Consider the following 19,709-nt stretch of genomic DNA (forward strand, 5'->3'; position numbering starts at 1 on the left):
CGTTTTAGCCAGTCAGGGAACCTCTACGAGCACTGATTTTCTTGCTTTGAATATGGCACAGTGGAGGTAAGTATCCAATACACACATGCTATAATTGGCTGCTTAACATTTTTGCCAGTGACTTGGATGGACATTGAAGGTGAGATAGCCACACTAGCAGGCAATCAGTTATCTTCTAACTGACAGAAGGGAACAAGAGAGACCTCTGATCTCAAACTCTGTGTTTTTGACCCAGATCAACTGTTTAAGTACAGAACTGAGGACGTGAGAGTTAATGGTAGCCTCTGTGGGATCCTGTGATATAATAAAATATACTTATTTGGTTTTCATCTTTGGTTCCTGGTACAAGAGCTTCCCAAACTCTTAGAATTTCTTTCTTGGTAGGGTGCAAAGAGCATCCTTTGTTATTCATTATAAGATCCTTTCAACCATACCTGAGTTCATGCTAATGAAGAGACTTCAGGGGTAGTGGGGGAGTGGTGGACCAAAAGAGCAGGGCCTTGAGAGCTTCAGGATGGATGGCCAGAAATATTCAAAGTCATGAAAAGCAGGGACCTACAGCCAAGATTGCCACAGCCAGTAATGCCATCATTTAGAGTCGAAGGGCAGATGTGATTAGAGGTTTGAAACTTTCTGTCTGCACCCTGTGACCTCTAGGGAGGAGAGAGGGGCTAGAGGTGAGTTAATCACCAATGGCCAATGATTTAGTGAATCCCACTTATGTCGTGAAACCTCTATAAAAGCTGCTAACTGATGAGGTCTGGAGAACTTCTGGGTTGGCAGATACACGGAGGTGCTAGGAGGGTGCCATGCCCAGAGAAGGCATGGAAGCTCCCCATCCCTCTCCTGACACTTTGCCCCCGTGCATCTCCTCCACTCAACTGCTCATCTATATTCTTTATAATATCCTTTATAATAAGTGGGTCCTGGTAGGTAATATGTTACCCTGAGCTCTGTGAACTGTTCTAGCAAATTATTGAACCCGAGGAAGGAGGTGCAATTGGCACCTGAAGTAAAGCAGTTTTGTAGGACTGAGCCTTTAACCTGTGGGGTCTGTGTTCCCTCTGGAGAATTAGTGTTAGAATTGAATTAAGTTGTAGAATACCCGATTAATGTCCAGAGAGTTGGAGAATTGGTTAGTGTGGGGAAACCCTACATGTTTCTGGTGTCCAAAGTGTTGTGAGTAGAAACAGATCATACCAAAGTGTTGTGAAATAGATTGACGAGTCTGGCCCAGAGTGAGCCCTGTGGGGACTGGGGCAGGACAAGGTAATCTGATTGTGTCAGAGTTCTTCTGTTGCAGGCAATTGAGACAGATTCTGACAAACTTAATTAGAAAAGAAATTTGCTGGAAATGTCTGGAATAGTTGTTGGATGCGGAAGAGCCAGGCCCCAGGAGAAAGAGGAACAGGCCACTAGCAGGAATGAGTGGGCAGGTTCCGTGTCTCCCACCCCATCACAACTGTTCTGCTCCATGCTGTTCAGTTGCCTCATTCTCCCCTAGACTCAAGACCTAAGGAACCAGAGTCAGAGTGGCCCATACTGCGTTCTTTGTGTCACCATCCTCCCAGTAGGAGAGACAGGGAGAAACTTGACTAAAGGGCCCTCAGTACTTCCCACAATAAGGGAAAAGTTGTTTCCCAGTTGGAAATCAAGTACTCTCACCCCAAAAGTGCAAAGGCATGTCTGACAGGCCAAAGCCAGAGACCTCTGGCTTGCTGATTTCGGGCTCCACTGCTAAAATACAGGAGGATGAAAAACAAGGAATTGTTACATCTCACCCTCCAAGGCCTGGATCAGGTACAGTTCTGGGTGGGACACTTTGGGAGGCCTTCGACTACTTGGGAGGTGTTCCAGAAAAGCCACTGAGATGGTGACAATCTGGAAAACAAGAAACATGAGAAAAGTAAGAAATGGTTTAAAGTACTGAGGAGATTGAAACTGAAGAGGAGAAAGAAGACAAAGTGGGTTTCTAATGGTTGTTCTCAGACAGCTGAAGGTCTGGAACATAGAACATGCTAATTTTGTATTTGGTGGCTCCAATAAACTTGGCAGAGGAAGAGTTATCAGCCTAGTAGATACAGCAAAGGTCTTTCAAAAAAATCTACCGCTAGAAATTAAACAAGCTGAGGTAAGGTAGGGAACTTCCCATTCCTGGGAAACCTCAGTGTATAGTTAGTGAGAACAATGCACACTCTCCTCACACTGGGTCACAGCACACCAGACGGGCGGGACGCTGACCTAATGCTGTCCATAGAACAGCACTTTCTGTCTGGCCACAGCTGCTAAAGAGTGCTTTTTCCTATGTGGAGTTCCAGGTGTGCACGATGTGTGTGATAATGCATGGATAGGACAAGAGGGGCCTGTAAATATCCTTTCTAAGGATATTTAGATACCACCTGCTCAGGCCCGCATGCTACAAGCATACCATGGGAGAGTCCTTAATTTACAGCATTGTTTTACCCAAGGGCTTCTTTGGGTGAATTAATGTTCATCCTTCATAAACCTCTGAGTACGAATCAAGCCAACATCTATCTTGCTTTATTACTGAGCAAAATAGGTAATCTCTTGGGCTATGCCTATTATTAGAAAACTATCATATCAGAGTTGGAAGGGACTTTTGTGATCAATAAGTTGACAATGCTTGAATATATTTCTGGACAAGTTGATTTGCAGCCTGGTCTTGATTTCCTTTAGACACATACAATCTTCAAAAATAGTCCGCACCATTTTGGGAAGTTTTGGTTGCTAAAATTCCTTCTTACTTTGGGGTAAAATCTACTCTATGTGGCTATATCTATCAAAATTTAAAATGCACAGATCTTTTGACCAAGCAAGTCCACTTTTACCAATTTATCCTACAGCTATATTCCCCACAGACTCAGGATGTGAGTGCAAAGATATTCATCACAGTAAAAGGCTGGAAATAATTTAAATGTTTAACCAGAGGACTGATTTAATAGATTATGAAATATCTCTTGTATGGAATAGCAGGCAGCTGTTTAAAAATTAAACCATTCTTATGCACTGACAGGGAACAGCCTTTACATCAGTTCTTCTGCCCCTGGCCATCTCTAATTCATGTTAATGTCTGAGAAAAAGAGAGTATCTCACAAAGATGTGTGACATTTATGGGATTGAAAAGAAGGATACACATGAATATTTGTTTGGGTCTTATCTGGAAAGACAGTGGTGGCCGTGGTTGCCTCTGGAGAAGGAAACAGACTGAGTGTCAGGAGTGGAAGGGAGAATTTTATGTATATATAAATATGTATATGCAAATCTACACATGTGTTCCTACTTATCTCTCTCTTTTTTTTTAAAAAATATTTTATTATTTATTTATCTTTAGAGGGGAAGGGGGGGAAGGAGAGAGGGAGAGAAACATCAATGTATGGTTGCCTTTCATGTGTCCCCTGCTGGGAACTGGCCTGCAGGGAACTGGCCTGCAACCCAGGCATGTGCCCTGACTGGGAATCGAACCGCGATCGTGTGGTTCACAGGCCCGCGCTCAATCCACCGAGCTACACCAGCCAGGGCCTCTCTCTTTTTTTACTTTTGAATTATTTTACCCTGTGCATGTAGTACTCAAAAAACTTCTTTAAAAATCTTCTGTCTTAGGCAACATAAGCAAAAATAGACAAAAGGGACTATATCAAAGTTAAAAACCTCTATGCATCAAAGGAAGCAATCGCAATGAAAAGGTAACCTACATAATGGGAGGAAATATTTGCAAATCATATATCTGATAAGAGATTAATACCCAGAATGTATGAGTAACTTCTACAGGTCAACAATAAAAGACAAATAATCTGATTAAAAAAAATGGGCAAAAGACTTGAATAGACAATTCACCAAAAAAGATAACAAATGGCCAGTATGAAAAGATGCCCAACATCAGTAATCATCAGGGAAATGCAAATCCAAACCACAATGCGATACTACTTTAAAACAGTTATTATGGCTGTTATCAAGAAGTCAACAAGAGTAAAAGGAGAGTATTGTTTTCAAAGAGTTTAAAAAAGAGAGGAAGAGGGAAGATGGCAACGGAGTAGAACGGAGCGGATTCCATTTCCCTGTACACATGGGAGAAAATCCTGGCCCATCGACAAAGCAACAGCGTGAACAGCGTGAACAGCGCAAACAGCCAACAGTTCCCCAGCATATATGAAAATAACAGACCAGAAATTGTAACAGACATGGAAAAGCCAGACAGTAAGGAGACAGCTACAGGTCAGTAGGGTCTCAGGGACTGGAGCAAAGACAAGAGCAGCAGCGGCCTTGGCTGGCGCCCAGCAGCCTGGGCCAGTGACCAGCGCCCAGCACCCAGTACCCAGCGCTCAGCACCTGGTGCATCTGCTAGTGACTCTTCAGAAGCCCCGGTGCCCCGCAGGTCTACGGCAGACTCTTTGGGAGCCTTGGGCCTGCCGCAGGGTCCTTGGGAGAGAGGCGGGTCATCATCTCCCTCCCTCCCTGTCTAAGCAAGGCTGGGCAACACCAGGAAGAGACCTTTCTTCTTGAGTTTACAGAGAGGACAATAACAACAAAGGGCGTGTTCAACCTTGGACTCTGTGGTCCCCAGCCCGGGAGAATTGAGAGGCAAATTTGATCACCGGTCTGGCTGGGTATTGGGCTGGGCTGAGAAGCAGGCTTTCTGGAGAAATTTTTTTGGAAAGTAAGCTGAAGGATTCTTCTGTGACAGCCACTTGTCCTGCTCCCCACCCAGCCTGGCAGCAATCCAGAAGATGGGCGGAAGCCCTTGAGTTCCCTCACAGAACTGGGAAGGACCCCAACAGATCCCTTGGGACCTAGACAGCCCGGCTGGGGTGCGTGCTTCCGCACCCCAGCCCACAGCGAGGAACCCTGGGGAAAGTGCTCTGAAAAGAACCTAGATCCCCTTTGTGGGGTGCTGGGGAGACGTGCTGGGTTAGCTCCTGGGAGAGCGCTCCCAGACACACCACAGGAATTGCCCCTCACCCTGCTGCAGCCAGAAAAACCGGTTTGGCCAGTTTGAAACCAACAAGAGGTGTATGTGTGTGTGTGTGTGTGTGTGTGTGTGTGTGTGTGTGTTTAATCTTTTATCTTTTTAATTTTATTATTGTTTTATCTTTCAATACTTTTTTCTCTCCTTTCTTCTTTCCTGTTTTATTCCTTCTTCCTTTCTTTCCAAACTTATCACTTTTTCCTCTCTTCTCCTGTCTTTTTTTGTTTTCTTTTACCCACAAGTGACACAAACAACTTGGAACTGCAAAAAGATCACAGTTGGACCCAAAGAGGGGGCATCAAATCAGTAGAGACAGAGAGACAAATTTCACTTTGCTATAGCAGAGATGCCACAAGTTGCTGCATATTTGTATTATTATTACTTTTCATTATTCTCACTTCTTTTATATTTTAATAGTATCTTTGTATTCCTCTTTTCTGTATAGGCTTCTTTGCCTTGGCTGGTTATATTGTATCATTTCTCAGGTTTCCCCTGTTCTCTCCTCCACAGTGTATTGCTAATTTTCTATACTTCATGCCACTTGTTTTTGTTTAGCACACTACCAAAAATTCTATATCCCCTATTCATGTTATCCAGATCACATAGAGTCTGTCATATGATTGTTGCTCTAATATTATTGTAAATAATAGCTGTTCTATACAACTGTAAATACTTCACAACACATCTCCCGGATCTTAGCCCACTTTACAGTCTCCTGAATTCTATTACTGTAGTGATTAACTCTATTTGCTCACACACTACACCTGTTTACTATCCTTTACTCTCACCTTACCTCAGAATCTGACCTCCTGAAACCTCACTGCTTTCTAGATCCAACTCACAAGCCTTCCCTCCCCAACAAGGAACTTATCTTCTGTCCATCCTTTCTTAAAAGTGGCAAGTTGGGTTGAAGATTATGGTTAACACTGTATATAGCCTAAAGATTTTCTATCTCTTCTCTACTGGCTGTGACTGTAAATATTATAAAATACTCTCCCACTGTCATAAACCATTTTGCCTCCCCCTCCAATTGATCACACACAAAAAAAAGGAGTAGGTGGAAGCGGAGAACACCAAGATACCTGAAGGAGACTGCACCACTGAATTTCACAAGTGTTCTACCACAGAAATTCACACCATAAACCCAGGGAGTAAGAACAGATCAATTTAAGAAGCTGAGGCTAACAGGAAGAGTCTCACAAACAATAGGAAGACAAAGAAACAATCCCCAAATGAAAGAAAATGAGGAAGCCTCAGAAAGAATGTTAGATGAAATAGAGGCAAGTCAACAATCAGATACTGAATTCAAAGCACTGGTTATTAGGAAGTTCAAAGAGCTCACAATGAGCTACCAGAAATTACAGGGGAGTTACAATGAACTCACTGCAAACTATATCAACATGAAAAAGGAAATAGAAACTATCAGCAAGGGCCAAGAGGAAATGAAGAATACAATGAAAGAAGAATACAGTGAAAGGAATCAAAAGCAGAATCGATGAAGCAGAAGATCAGATCAGCAAGTTGGAGGACAAAGTAGAAAAAAAATGGAAAGAGCAAGAAAAGAAAAAGAGGCTCAGAAAGAATGAAGAGAAATTAAGAAAAATGCAAGACAATGTGAAATGTAATAATATCTGAATAATAGGGATACCAGAAAAAGAAAAAGAAGAACAAGGGATAGAAAACCTATTTGAAAAAGTAATTATGGAAAACTTTCCTAATATTATGAGAGAAAAAGTCACACAAATCCAGGAATTACAGAGAGTCCCAATCAAGAGGAACTCAGAGAGGCCCACTTCCAGACACATAATAATTAAAATGGCAAAATTCCAAGATGAAGAGAGAATCTTAAAGGCAGCAAGGGAGAAAAAGGAAGTAACATACAAGGGAGCCCCAATAAGGTTAGCTACTGACTTCTCAATAAAAACATTCCAAGCAAGAAGAGAATGGCAAGAAATATTCCAAGTAATGAGAACGAGAGGCCTGCAACCAAGACTACTTTACCCAACAAGGCTCTCAATCAAGATAGAAGGCCAAATGAAGAGCTTCCAAGACAAAAGAAATCTAAAAGAATATGCCTACACCAAACAAGCTCTGCAAGAGATGTTAAAAGAACTGCTTTAAGGAAAAGAGAGAGACAGAAAGAAATACAGGTACAAAAATGGCAATGAATAAGTACCTATCAACAATAACATTAAAAATAAATGGATTAAAGGCTCCAATCAAAAGACACAGAATAGCAGAATGGATAAGAAATCATGACCCACACATATGCTGCCTACAAGTGACCCACCTCAGGACAAAAGACCTACGCAGACTAAAAGTGAAAGGCTGAAAACAAATTTTCCAAGCAAACAGACAAGAAAAAAAAAAGCCGGGGTAGGAATACTCATATCAGACAAAATAGACTTCAAAAATAGGGCCAATAAAGAGAGACCCAGAAGGTCACTTCATAATACTCAAGGGAAGAATCCACCAAGAAGACATTAACATTGTAAATATATATGCACCCAACATAGGAGCACCCAAATATATAAAGAAAATCTTAGAGGACTTCAAGAAAGATATTGACAGCAACACAATTATAGTAGGGGATTTTAACACCCCACTATCAAAAATGGACAGATCTTCCAAACAAAATATCAACAAAGATATTGTGGCATTGAACAATGCCCTAGATGAAATGGACTTAACTGATATATATAGAGCCTTTCATCCCAAAGAAGCTAAATACACATTCTTTTCAAATGTACATGGAACATTTTCAAAGACAGACCACTTGATAGGACACAAAATGAGCCTCAACAAATTCAAGAAAATTGAAATCATACCAAGCATTTTCTCTGACCACAAGGGACTGAAACTGGAAACCAACCCCAAAGGAAAAAACCTCAAACACCCAAAATCATGGAGATTGAATGGCATGCTATTAAACAATGAATGAAATTCGTTGTTTCATTCGTCAAGAATGAAATTAGGGAAGAAATAAAAAAGTTTCTGGAAACAAAAGAAAATAAACTCACAACAACCCAAAACTTATGGGACACAGCAAAGGCAGTCCTGAGAGGGAAGTTCATAGCAATACAGGCCTATCTAAAGAAGATAGAAACATTTCAAACAAACAACCTAACCCTACACCTACAAGAACTCGAGGAACAACAACAAAGAGCTCAGAGCAAGTAGAAGGAAGGACAAAGCCAAGATCAGAGCAGAATTAAATGACATAGAGATTAAAAGCACAATTCTAAGGATCAGTGAATCCAGGAGCTGGTTTTTTGAGAAGATAAACAAAATCGATGAGCCACTAAATAGATTCATCAAGAAAAAAAGAGAGAGGACCCAAATAAACACAATCAGAAATGAAAGAAAAGATTACAACTGATATCACAGAAATAGAAGGGATTGTAGGAAATTACTATGAAGAACTGTATGCCAAGAAATTTTAAAACCTAGGTGAAGTGGACAAATTTATAGAAAAATATAATCTTTCAAAACTCAGTGAAGAAGCAGAAAGCCTGAACAGACCAATAACAGCAGGTGAAATTGAAGCAGTAATAAAAAAACTCCCAACACACAAAAGCTCTGGACCAGATGGTTTCAGAGGAGAATTCTATAAAGTATTTAAGGAAGAGCTAATCCCTATTCTTCACAGACTATTCACAAAAATCCAAAATGATGGAAGACTCCCAAACTCTTTTTATGAAGCCAGCATCATCCTAATTCCAAAATCAGAAAAAGACCCAACAAAGAAAGAAAACTTCAGGCCAATATCGCTAATGAACATAGATGCTAAATCCTCAATAAAATATTGGCAAATTGCATCCAACAATACATTAAAAAGATCATACACATTGACCAAGTGGGATTCACCCCAGGGATGCAAGGATGGCTCAATATCTGCAAATCAGTAAATGTAATACATCACATAAACAAAAGCAAAGACAAAAATCACATGATCATATTAATAGATGCAGAAAAAGCTTTTGATAAGGTACAACACCCATTTATAATAGACACACTCAACAAAGTGGGAGTAGAGGGAACATTCCTCAATACAGTAAAGGCCATATATGAGCAACCTACAGCCAACATCATACTCAATGGGCAAAAACTAAAAGCTTTTCCACTAAGATCAGGAACAAGACAAGGTTGTCCCCTTTCACCACTTCTATTCAATATAGTATTGGAACTTTTAGCTACAGTGATCAGACAAGAAAAGGAAATAAAAGGCATTCAAATCGGAAAGGAGGAAACAAAACTGTCATTGTTTGCAGATGACATGATAGTGTACATGGAAAATCCTATACACTCTATCCAAAAACTGCTTGACCTAATAAATGACTTTGGCAAAACAGTGGGATACAGAGTCAACATCCAGAAATCAAAGGCATTTTGTATACTAACAATGAAACAGCGGAAGCAGAAATCAAGAAAAGAATCCCATTTGACATAACAAAAACAAAAATAAAATATCTGGGAATAAACCTAACCAAGGAAGTAAAAGACCTGTATACAGAAAACTATACAACACTGAAGAAAGAAATCAAGGAAGACACAAACAAATGGAAACATATACCATGTTCATGCACTGGGAGAATTAACATCACCAAATGTCCATACTACCCAAAGCAATTTACAGATTCAGTGCAATACCCTATTAAAATACCAATGACATATTTCACAGACATAGAACAAACACTTCAAAATTTTATATGGAACCATAAACGACCCTGAATAGCAGCTGCAATTTTGAGTAAGAAGAACAAAGTAGGAGGGATCACAATACCTGAAACCAAACTATATTACAAGGCTACTGTAATCAAAACAGCCTGGTACTGGCATAAAAACAGGCACATAGACCAATGAAACAGAACAGAGATCCCATAACTAAACCCAAGTCTCTAAGGGCAATTAATATTCGACAAAAGGGGCAGTATCATAAAATGGACTAAAAATAGCCTCTTCAACAAATGGTGTTGGGAGAACTGGACAGCTACATGCAAAACAATGAAACTTGAGCACCAACTTACACCATACACCAAAATAAATTCAAGGTGGATAAAAGACTTAAATATAAGACTTAAATATGAACATGACACCATTAAAATCCTAGAGGAGAACATTGGCAGGAAAATCTCAGATTTTCATGCAGCAAATTTTTTACTGATATGTCCCAGAGAGCAAGGAAAGAATAAACAAATGGGATCTCATCAAAATAAGAGCTTCTGCACAGCTAAAGAAAATAGTAATAGGATAAAAAGAGAATCAACTGTATGGGAAAACATATTTGTCAATGATACCTCAGACAAGGGTTTAATCTCCAAAATATACAAAGAACTCACATGACTCCACTCTAAGAAGACAAGCAACCCAATTAAAAAGTGGGCAAAAAACTTGAACAGATACTTCTCCAAGGAGGACATACAGAGGATCCAGAGACACATGAAAAGATGCTCAATATCACTAGCTATCAGAGAGATGCAAAGTAAAACCACAATGAGATACCGTTTTATACCGGTCAGAATGGCCATCATAAACAAAGCAACAAACAACAAATGTTGGAGGGGTTGTGGGGAAAAGGGGACACTAGTTCACTGTTGGTGGGATTGCAGACTGATACAACCATTATGGAAAACAGTATGGAATTTTCTCAGAAAACTAAAAATAGATCTGCCTTTTGACCCAGCAATTCCACTGCTAGGATTATATCCTAAGAACCCTGAAACACCAATCCAAAAGGACCTATACACCCCAATGTTCATAGCAGCACAATTTACAATAGCCAAGAGTTGGAAGCAACCTAGGTGCCCATCAGTAAATGAATGGATCCAAAAACAATGGTACATATACACAATGGAATTCTATGCAGCAGAAAGAAAGATCTCCTACCCTTTGCAACAGCATGGATGGAACTGAACAGCATTATGCTGAGTGAAATAAGCCAGGTGGTGAAAGACAGATACCATATAATCTCACCTTTAACAGGAACCTAAACAACAAAACAAACAAGCAAGCAAAATATAACCAAAGACACTCAAATAGAAAACAGGCTGACAGTGACCAGAGGGGCTAGGGGAAGGAGTTTCAGGGGAAAATGAGAAGGGTTTGCAGGAACAAGTATAAAGGACACATGGACAAGAACTAAGGGGGGTGGAAATGGGAGGGAGGTGGGGAGCACTGGGTGGGGTGGGCTGGGATGGGATGGGAGTAAAAGACAGAAAACTGTACTTGAACAATAATTAAATTTTAAAAATGCTTAAAAAAAAGAAGTCAACAAATAATGTTGGTGAGGATGTGGAGAAATTGACGTTTGTGCCTTATTGGTGGGAATGTAAATTGGTACAGCTACTATGAAAAACAGGATGGAGGTTTCTCAAAAAAATAAAAATTAAATTACCATATAATCTAGCAATTCCACTTCTGGATATTTATTAAAAATTCATATCAGGATCTTGAAGAGATAATTGCACACCCAAATTCACTGTAGCATTATTCATAAGAAACAAGTGGAAGCAACCCAGATGTCAATCACCAGATGAACAAATAAAGAAAATACGATGTACACATACAGTAAAATATTATGCAGCTTTAGAAAAGAAGGAAACCCTGTCACACACTATACCTTGGGGACACGAGGCTAAGTAAAATAACTGAGTCACAACAGAACAAACACTGTATGATTTTACTCCTGTGCACTATCTCAGAGAGTCAAAATCATAGAGACAGAAAGGTGAAAGGCGGCTGCCAAGGGCTGGGGGGAGAGGGAATTAGTGTTTAATGGTGTAGAGTTTCAATTTTGCAAGATAAAAAAGTTCTGGAGATCTGTTGTATGACAATGTGAATATATTTAACACTTCTGAACTGTACAGTTAAAAATGGTTAAAAAAAAAATCCTGACCTATTAAATTCTACCATAGAGCCCCCATCTGGTTCAACCTCTTAAAGTTTTACTGAGCACCTTAATCTTTTTTCAACTACATCAGGCATTTGAAGATTCCTACCATGGTCCCTTAAATTGGCTGCCTCTTCTCCAAGTTGAACAGGCTCTCTTCTTCAAAAAGCTTCTTCTGCTGCTGGCCATCGGGCCATCTGGTGTCCACTCTGGCAGATGCAGACCTGCAGTGCTGCAGAGGGACTGTGGTATCTTTGGAGCACTGAAGCCCACATGCCACGGGAGAGGAGTGGTCCCAGAGGCACCCCTGCCTAGGGAGACCCTGTCCTGAGCAACTAGTGGACACAGAGTTTCTCAGGGGAGAGGTGAAGGGCATGGACCAGGAGGGAACTGAGGCTGGGTATATAGAGTCAGGCTAGGCTGTGTGATGCCATGACTGTCGGGCATGACTTTCCCTACACACGGTCACGAGATGGATGGAATAAAAGAGAAAGCCAGAATCCCTTAAATTTCCATAGCTACTTTACATGTTTTAAGGCATTTTACAAAATGGATAAAATTTGCTATCAATACAACCTTTTGAGGCAAGGAGTCAGCAGCTGTTTTTCTCATTTCATCAAGAGCTGGCCTCGGCCAGAGAAATTAAGGATTGGCTCCATCTTCTGAGTTCTTCCTGGGTGGACCCTTTCCACTCTGCAGCCTGCCTTTGATTTCAAAGAACAACAAACAAAAACAAGCAAAACAAAAACATAGCAAAAAAAAGACCATTCACTAAATTGTCTCAAGTCTCATAATTTGACAGATTAAGAATGTTGTCTGTAGAATGAACAAGTCCCCAGATCACATGTACATCTGTGAGCACAAAGGCCGTTTGTGGGGTGGCCTTGGATAGGGCCAGGGCCTTTTCCTTGACTCCACTGGAAGCAGACCTGAGCCTGCTTCCACCAAGGGTGAGACGCCAGCTAAACTTCCCATTATGGGAGCAGACCACCCCTTCCCCATGGCTGCATAAGAGGAGCCCAAACTGTTCTTAGGGATACCCTCAGGTATGTGACCTGGGCTCCACACAGGGCCCCAGGGATCCCTGTCCTGCAGGGGCTGGACCCAGAGTGGCAGCTGAGAGATGGGAAAATGGTGGCAGGGGGGAAGAAGTCATCTAGCAGCAAGGATTCAAGAATGGAAGCCTCCAGAGGCCTCCAGCCAAGCCGCTGTGCTAGCCCCATGCCCTGGCCTTTCTTCCAGGTTGCACTTGCCCCTGAGGCTGCACCTCCCGCTTTAGAAGCTCTCCTTGGCCACCTTAACCTCATTCCATCAGGATATATAAACTAGGGAAGCAGAAGGGAGAGGTACGTAGGATGATTTCCCTGCAGCCTGGAGAACCAGGGTTCCCATCAGAATGAGAAAAAGGCTGATCTTCCTGCTCACAGAAAAAAGACACTTTACGTGAAAGATACTCTTTCTCATTGTAAATTGGCCAACACTAAGTGAGGGAGAAAGGGGGTAAGAGAGGAAGGTGCAAAGGTAGGGTTCTCCATGAAGTCCTCTCACTGATGGACATATCTAGTGGCAAAAAGGGATATTCAAAGTATTTAACAAGTTGGCCTGACCAATCAGAGCTGAGCTAGCTCCTGGAGGCCCTCTGCTGGGCCATATGTTCTCCCCTTGGTTGCAGGCTGGTAGGAGGCAGGGTACCCAGAGACAGGGCAGGGGCTAGAGCTGCTTACCCACCAGTGGAGAAGTTTCCACATAAACGCATGGCGTGGCTGTAGCATTTCACAGTAGTCAAACAGGTCTTGGTAAGGATAAGAGCTGGTGGTCTCGAACACCTCTAACTGGTCCTTCTTAAGTGCTTATTGCAAACTGATCCCAGCCTTGGGGCCTCACCAGCTCACAGCAGCATTGCAGGTGTTTGTCCTGGGGCACAACTGGGTGCCTCTGTGCTCACAGCAACTCCTGCCTGGTCTGACATCCAAGAAGAGAAGCGAAGTAAGCCAGCAGCTTTCACAGGAGGATCCTCCTCTCTCCTTTCTTATCCTCCTTCCAAGATACCTGGCCACTGAAACACACTGGTGGGACGATGCTTCATCTTGTCCAGAATCCAGGGCTCTTCCTCTGGGAAGAGGAAGGGCTGGGCTCCTACCACCACCAAAAGATGTGTGCAGGAAGGGCCTCCGCAAATGCCAGACTGCCAGCTTCCTTTTTCATCTCCAGGGCTCTGGGTAACACGAGCCTCTGAGAAAGGTGCCCTGTGCTCTGTGGTTTGCTCTGCCCCAGAAGACTAGCTATCTAATCTCCTGAGAGTGAAAAATCAGCCAGTGAGTTTCCTAAGATGAGAGGTGAGAGGTGACATGTGAGGCAGTATCATTGTCATCTGATGACCAGCCCAGGACAACAAGGGGACCAGTTATCTGCTTCGTCCTGAAACAGGAGGCCATACGGATAGACCCCTTTTCATCTCTACAGTCTGGGAACCTCTGTTTCAGGGAGGCTTGGAATGGGGCACTTCATTTTATAATTTTATGTATAATTTATTTCTATACATATTACTTTTACTTCAATACACACATGTAGTTTAAAAATTCACATATTTATGAGGCTTATACAATAATCATAGCCCACCCATTCTTACCTCCAGCTACAGCTCCCCAGAGCCAGCCGCCATCTCTGACTTCAGCTGTGCTTCTGGCATTAGTAGCAATTATTCTAAATAATATGTTTATCAAGCTGTATTTTTACTTTTACATTTAAAAAATCATCGCCTAACTTATTACTGTGAAGATGAGGGTTTAGCTCCCTCCCCCAGACACAGGTGTTCACATTTCCCCTCACTTCCCAAGAGTTCCTATATTTCTTCCTATTTGAGATGCCGTTCATTATAAGATGTTCCATTATTTATGAGTCACTACACAAGAACAAAAGTGCTCCTGATGAAACTGCGACCTACTTTTTTTTTATCATGTTTACTACATGATACAGTCTGATTTTCAAAAGTAGAAAAATATGTGTTTTTAGAATATTATGAATTAGGGGACATCGAGATTTCTGATTGAATTGCCAACTGGTATTTGCATTGTTTTCACTATGAAAGTCCACCATGCACTGTAATTACACTGGTCTTTTACACTCGCCCCTTGCATGGAGGTAATAATTGCCTCGCCTATTTCATTGTATAGTTCAGGGTATTTTTGAGTAATGCATCTAAGTTCTCCTCAGTGTGAAAAGCACACTGTTTTTTTAGGTTGCGTCTCCCTCCCTGCATGAGGAGTATGTTGGCGTTCTCTCGGTTGCATTTTCTTCCCCATGGGGATGTCTTTCAGGAGCTGCAACCTCTGGTCTGGTTCCACCGTGGCCCAGTGCAGTTACCATCTCAGCTTCCCTTCAATATCACCTGTGAATTCACCTTTCTTCTGTCCTATGCTGGCTTCCCCTGTGTTGGAGCTCCTATCTTTTCTGTAGGTTAATTCCTGGTTTTGTGGGAGCCCAACCTCCAGTAGCTTCCTAAGAAAGACTCATGGCTGGTCAATGTTTGGAGACCTTGTAAATATCTTTATTCTGCTCCTGCATGTGATAGCTTGTCTGGATTGAAAACTTAACTTTGGAAATCATTTCTCTTTACGTTAGAGGCTTCCCACCAATGTATGGTGATTTACAGGTGGCACTTGAGTGATGTGTGTCGTGTGTGAGACACTTGTTGACTAGTGGGTTCCCTGTTGGTGATTCTTCCTTCAGTGACCTGGATGTTTCAGTGGGGGATGCTGCTAAGTCACTCTTTGTATCTCTTTTCTCTTGGACCAGTCAGCTTCTCTAGAGATTGAATCATCTCATCTTCTTCCTGTGGGGTATAAGCCTCACTGCTGGCATTCTGGGAGCTAAGAGGACAAATGAGATTGTAGGTGTCTTAGTCTAAAATGAAGACTTGTCCTGGCTGTATGGCTCCATCAGCTGGAGATCACCCCATGCACCAAGAGACTGCAGGTTGGATTCCTGGTCAGGGCACATACCTGACTTGTGGATTTGGTCTCAGGTCAGGGCATGTGCAAGAGGCAATGGATGGATGTTTCTCTCTCACATTGATGTTTCTCTTTCTCTCTCACCCTCAAGTCAATAAACCATATCCTCAGGTGAGGATTAAAATATATATCAATATATCAATATATCTCTATCTATCATCTATCATCTATTAAATGACACAGACTGTCATTTAATCCTGTTTTGGCAGCTTGTTGTACGCCAGCTTTCACATAAGCTCACTGTCTATATCACCTCTGATCTGACTTTTATCCCAGGGCGGGGCAGGAGCAGTGGCTTGGCTGCACAGGTGTAGAAAAAGCTGTGAAACTCTCGTTGCTCCCGGCAGAAATGTGCAGCACACCTGTTGTCAGCACACTTGCACAGAGGGAACCAATTTCTGTTTCTAAGTTTCTGTGGTGTAGCTGGTTTGCCTCTTATAGGTTTTCCTCCCTATGGGCTCGAGTTTTGGCTTTATCTTCTGTTGATTACCTCTTATTCATCTGCTTTTGTAGTATTCAGAATATTGTTGACATTTTCTTTGTCTACTGTTGTCTTCATTTCTGTTCTTTCTTTGTCCCTGTGTTCTAGACTATGGTGTGCTGATAAATGTTTGTTTGACAACTAGCTTTTGCAGGAAGGGAGAGCCCCTGCTTGCAGCAGTCCAGTTTCTTTGGTGCAGATATTCCTACTGTGGCTAATTTCAAGCAACTGAAAGCATATCACTGAACATACAGATGAGAAGAAGCACACCATTACATAACATCCCACGTGACAGATACCATAGACAAAAACACTAGACATAAGTAAGCTCAAAAGAATATCTGGTTGTAATATTATTACGGAGTGACAAGTTTTAAGAATTGATTAGCTTTGTTTTTAATATAATATTTAAAATTATAAGCTTATATAACTATTTTTTAAAATAACTATATTTAACAGCTGGCTGCAAAATTCCTAAAATTTAACAATCAGTTCTCACAAGCCAGTATAAGCTAGCTCTACTGTTCCTTTGGGTTAATGCCCTTTGAATGGCTTAATAGTCATTTTAGTGTTTTTTAAAATGATTTTTAACTTGCTGCTCTACAGCATACAACTACCTGTCTTCATATATTGGGATTGTTTCTTTATTGAGATATAATTGACATACAACTCATATATTGTTAACACAGTGCTAATCCATCCTCATTCACATTCTCTGTTAACTTTCAAACTGTGGTGACAAAGGAAGACACCTCAGTGGAATGAAGTGATACTTGGTTTGAGGAGTAAAGAGAAGAGTTAAAGTAAAATGAAGCGTAAGGTAATCAGTACCCACAGGTGGTCCTCTGAGGAAAAAGATTGGGCATGAAGTCTAACTAGAACTAGGCAGTAACTGGGCCAACCTTTCTAGTCTGATTAATCTTAGTTTTTAAAAAGACCATTTAGTGCACCTGTGTTTTTCAGCACACTGAACTCATGCCAACCAACCTCTTACTCCAAACACATGCTACTAAGGGGCTGTGTGCTGATGCTGAGCCTCTGCAGGGCCTTTCATTAGCTGAACTCAAAGCATTTGACCAGCAGGGCCTCACTGAGTCTCACCACATGCACACACCTCAGTGTGGGGCTAGGAGGGAAGTTCCATTCTCCCTATTTTACAGATGGAAGAAGCAGAGGCACTGAAGCACATCAACAAGAGCTGCTCCTAGCTAGTTGTCAGCCTGCAAACGCAGTATGCTCTCTCTTTGTGACAAGAGGATTTTAGGCACTAATTCATATTTTCTGCTTCTACCTAGCCAGATATATGTACAGTTTTATTATCTGAATTGTCAAGGAGTTCTTTTAAGTCCTAAATTGTATGATTCTGGTTTTGGTCATTTTTGACCCTCTTACACCTTCTTGCGTGCACAATTTAATGGTATTTTATGTACACTATTCAGCATAACTCCAGTCCGGCTGTAGGAATAAGGGAGTTTTAACAAGAGCAGAAGACTGCACCATTCGGGTACAAGTAGAAGATCAGATACAGTGGTTTGGTATCTACATTGAGCATATCATAGAATATTAATAATTGCCAAAACAGGTAATAGTCTTTCTGAACATTGAATGTGTGCTTTATATGCATTGTCTCATTTAAGTTATTTTGCTTTTTACAACAACAACAATTTGTGGTTGGTACTAATATTATTCCTATTTTACAGTTAAGGAAAGTGAGGCTTAGAAAGTCACAGTAAACACTGCTGTCCTCTTGGCTATAGTGATTAGAGATAGATCTGTCACCCAACAGAGTCATAACCCAGGGTACTTCCAGCAGAATGATCCTTTCTTCACTGGTCACAGAGTCACTTGACTGTGAAACAAGTGAGGTAGGCTCCCAGGTCCCCTGTTGTGTGAAGAAAGCTCTCCATAAGAGGAGAGAAAGGGGTATACACAGAGAGAAAAACAGAGACAAGGATGGGGAGAAAGAATTCCGATGGCATTCAACGCCTCACCTCTAAGCCCCTACTTCCCTTTATCTAAGCTAGTTTGAGGCCACCTTTTGTCACTGGGCCACTGAGAGAGTCCCAACCAATACAGGGTTGGTACACTATGCTATCCTGCTGGTGGTTACTGGAATAGAGAGCCCACCATTGGGCCCCTGGCCTTACCCTCATTTTTGTCAAATCTGTAAGCGGGCAAAAGTTTCTCCACAAATCAAGCCTTCTTCTACTTCTAAACATATGCTATATCTCATCTGTAAAGTTCTTCTCTATCTCTTGTTACTTGATTCAAGCCTCCTAATGGAACTACAGTATGTCGTGGTTATGTGGGCATTTTAGGGTTGGTATACATTAATTGGTCTTCTGGTCTCAAAAGGCAGGAGAAGAGTCATGGTCTTGGCAATACTAACACCACGAAGACACTACTGGCCTCAGCTGTGGGTCCCGGACTGTACAATTTCCCACGCCAGAATTTTTTTTTGATGTGAGAAAGGTTTCAGGGGTGGACATCATAGAGTTGTCAACTTTTTATTTTGCCCAACAGGGCTAGTAGGGCTTAAATTCCTCCTCCTCCAACTCTTCATTCATTTATTTACAAGTCTAGTAAATACTTATCCATAAGCCCTGAGGGTATAAGGCAGTCCTACCTCAAAGTCTGCAGAAGACTATGGAGGGCCACACTAATTCTTCTTTTATTATTTTTAAAATTCCACTCTCTACTACACTTGATAATTTGGATGACCTTACAGAATTTAGGGGAGAGTATATGGAGATAGTCAGTCATACTTGTTAGCAATATTTTAAAAAATGAGTTGCAGACAAAGAAGGGAAATGTAGTACGGCCTTGGGGCAGGTGTGGCAGACAAGTGGAGGTCAAGGCCTGCACTGCAGAGGCCAGAAGCCCAGAAGCTATGGTCTGACATGCTTTGGAATGGAGCAGGTGAGGGTGATGTTGAGGTTTCATTGCCCTGATGTTAGGCTCAAGGGCTGGCAATTCTCCTTGCCTTCGGGCAACTGAGCAATAAACTACATTTGGCCAAAGCTGCCTTTAGGATTATAGCTAAAGTGACTCAGAGCAAATCAATGAAAAAGGCATTCACATTACACATAGGCCAGATACGGAAAAAAACAGAAAATACTTTTGAGGTGTGTTGTACCTGCATCTAAGCAAAATATATTGATAACAATCTTTTTGAAAAGGCTGGCAAGAAAATCTGAAAAAGTTTCTAGCAAAATAATGTGTAAATAAATAGAAGTGCATTTGTACAGGATACAGTACCTTTATTTGAATGTCACTGGTAAACTATTTACTGCATTATCTGTTGTTTTATTTTATTGAAAGTAAAAATAAAAAAGACACTGTGGC

The sequence above is a fragment of the Artibeus jamaicensis genome, unplaced genomic scaffold, assembly GCF_021234435.1.
Source record: "Artibeus jamaicensis isolate MK-2021 breed Jamaican fruit bat unplaced genomic scaffold, CSHL_Jam_final contig_793, whole genome shotgun sequence".
Classification (NCBI taxonomy): Eukaryota; Metazoa; Chordata; class Mammalia; order Chiroptera; family Phyllostomidae; genus Artibeus; species Artibeus jamaicensis.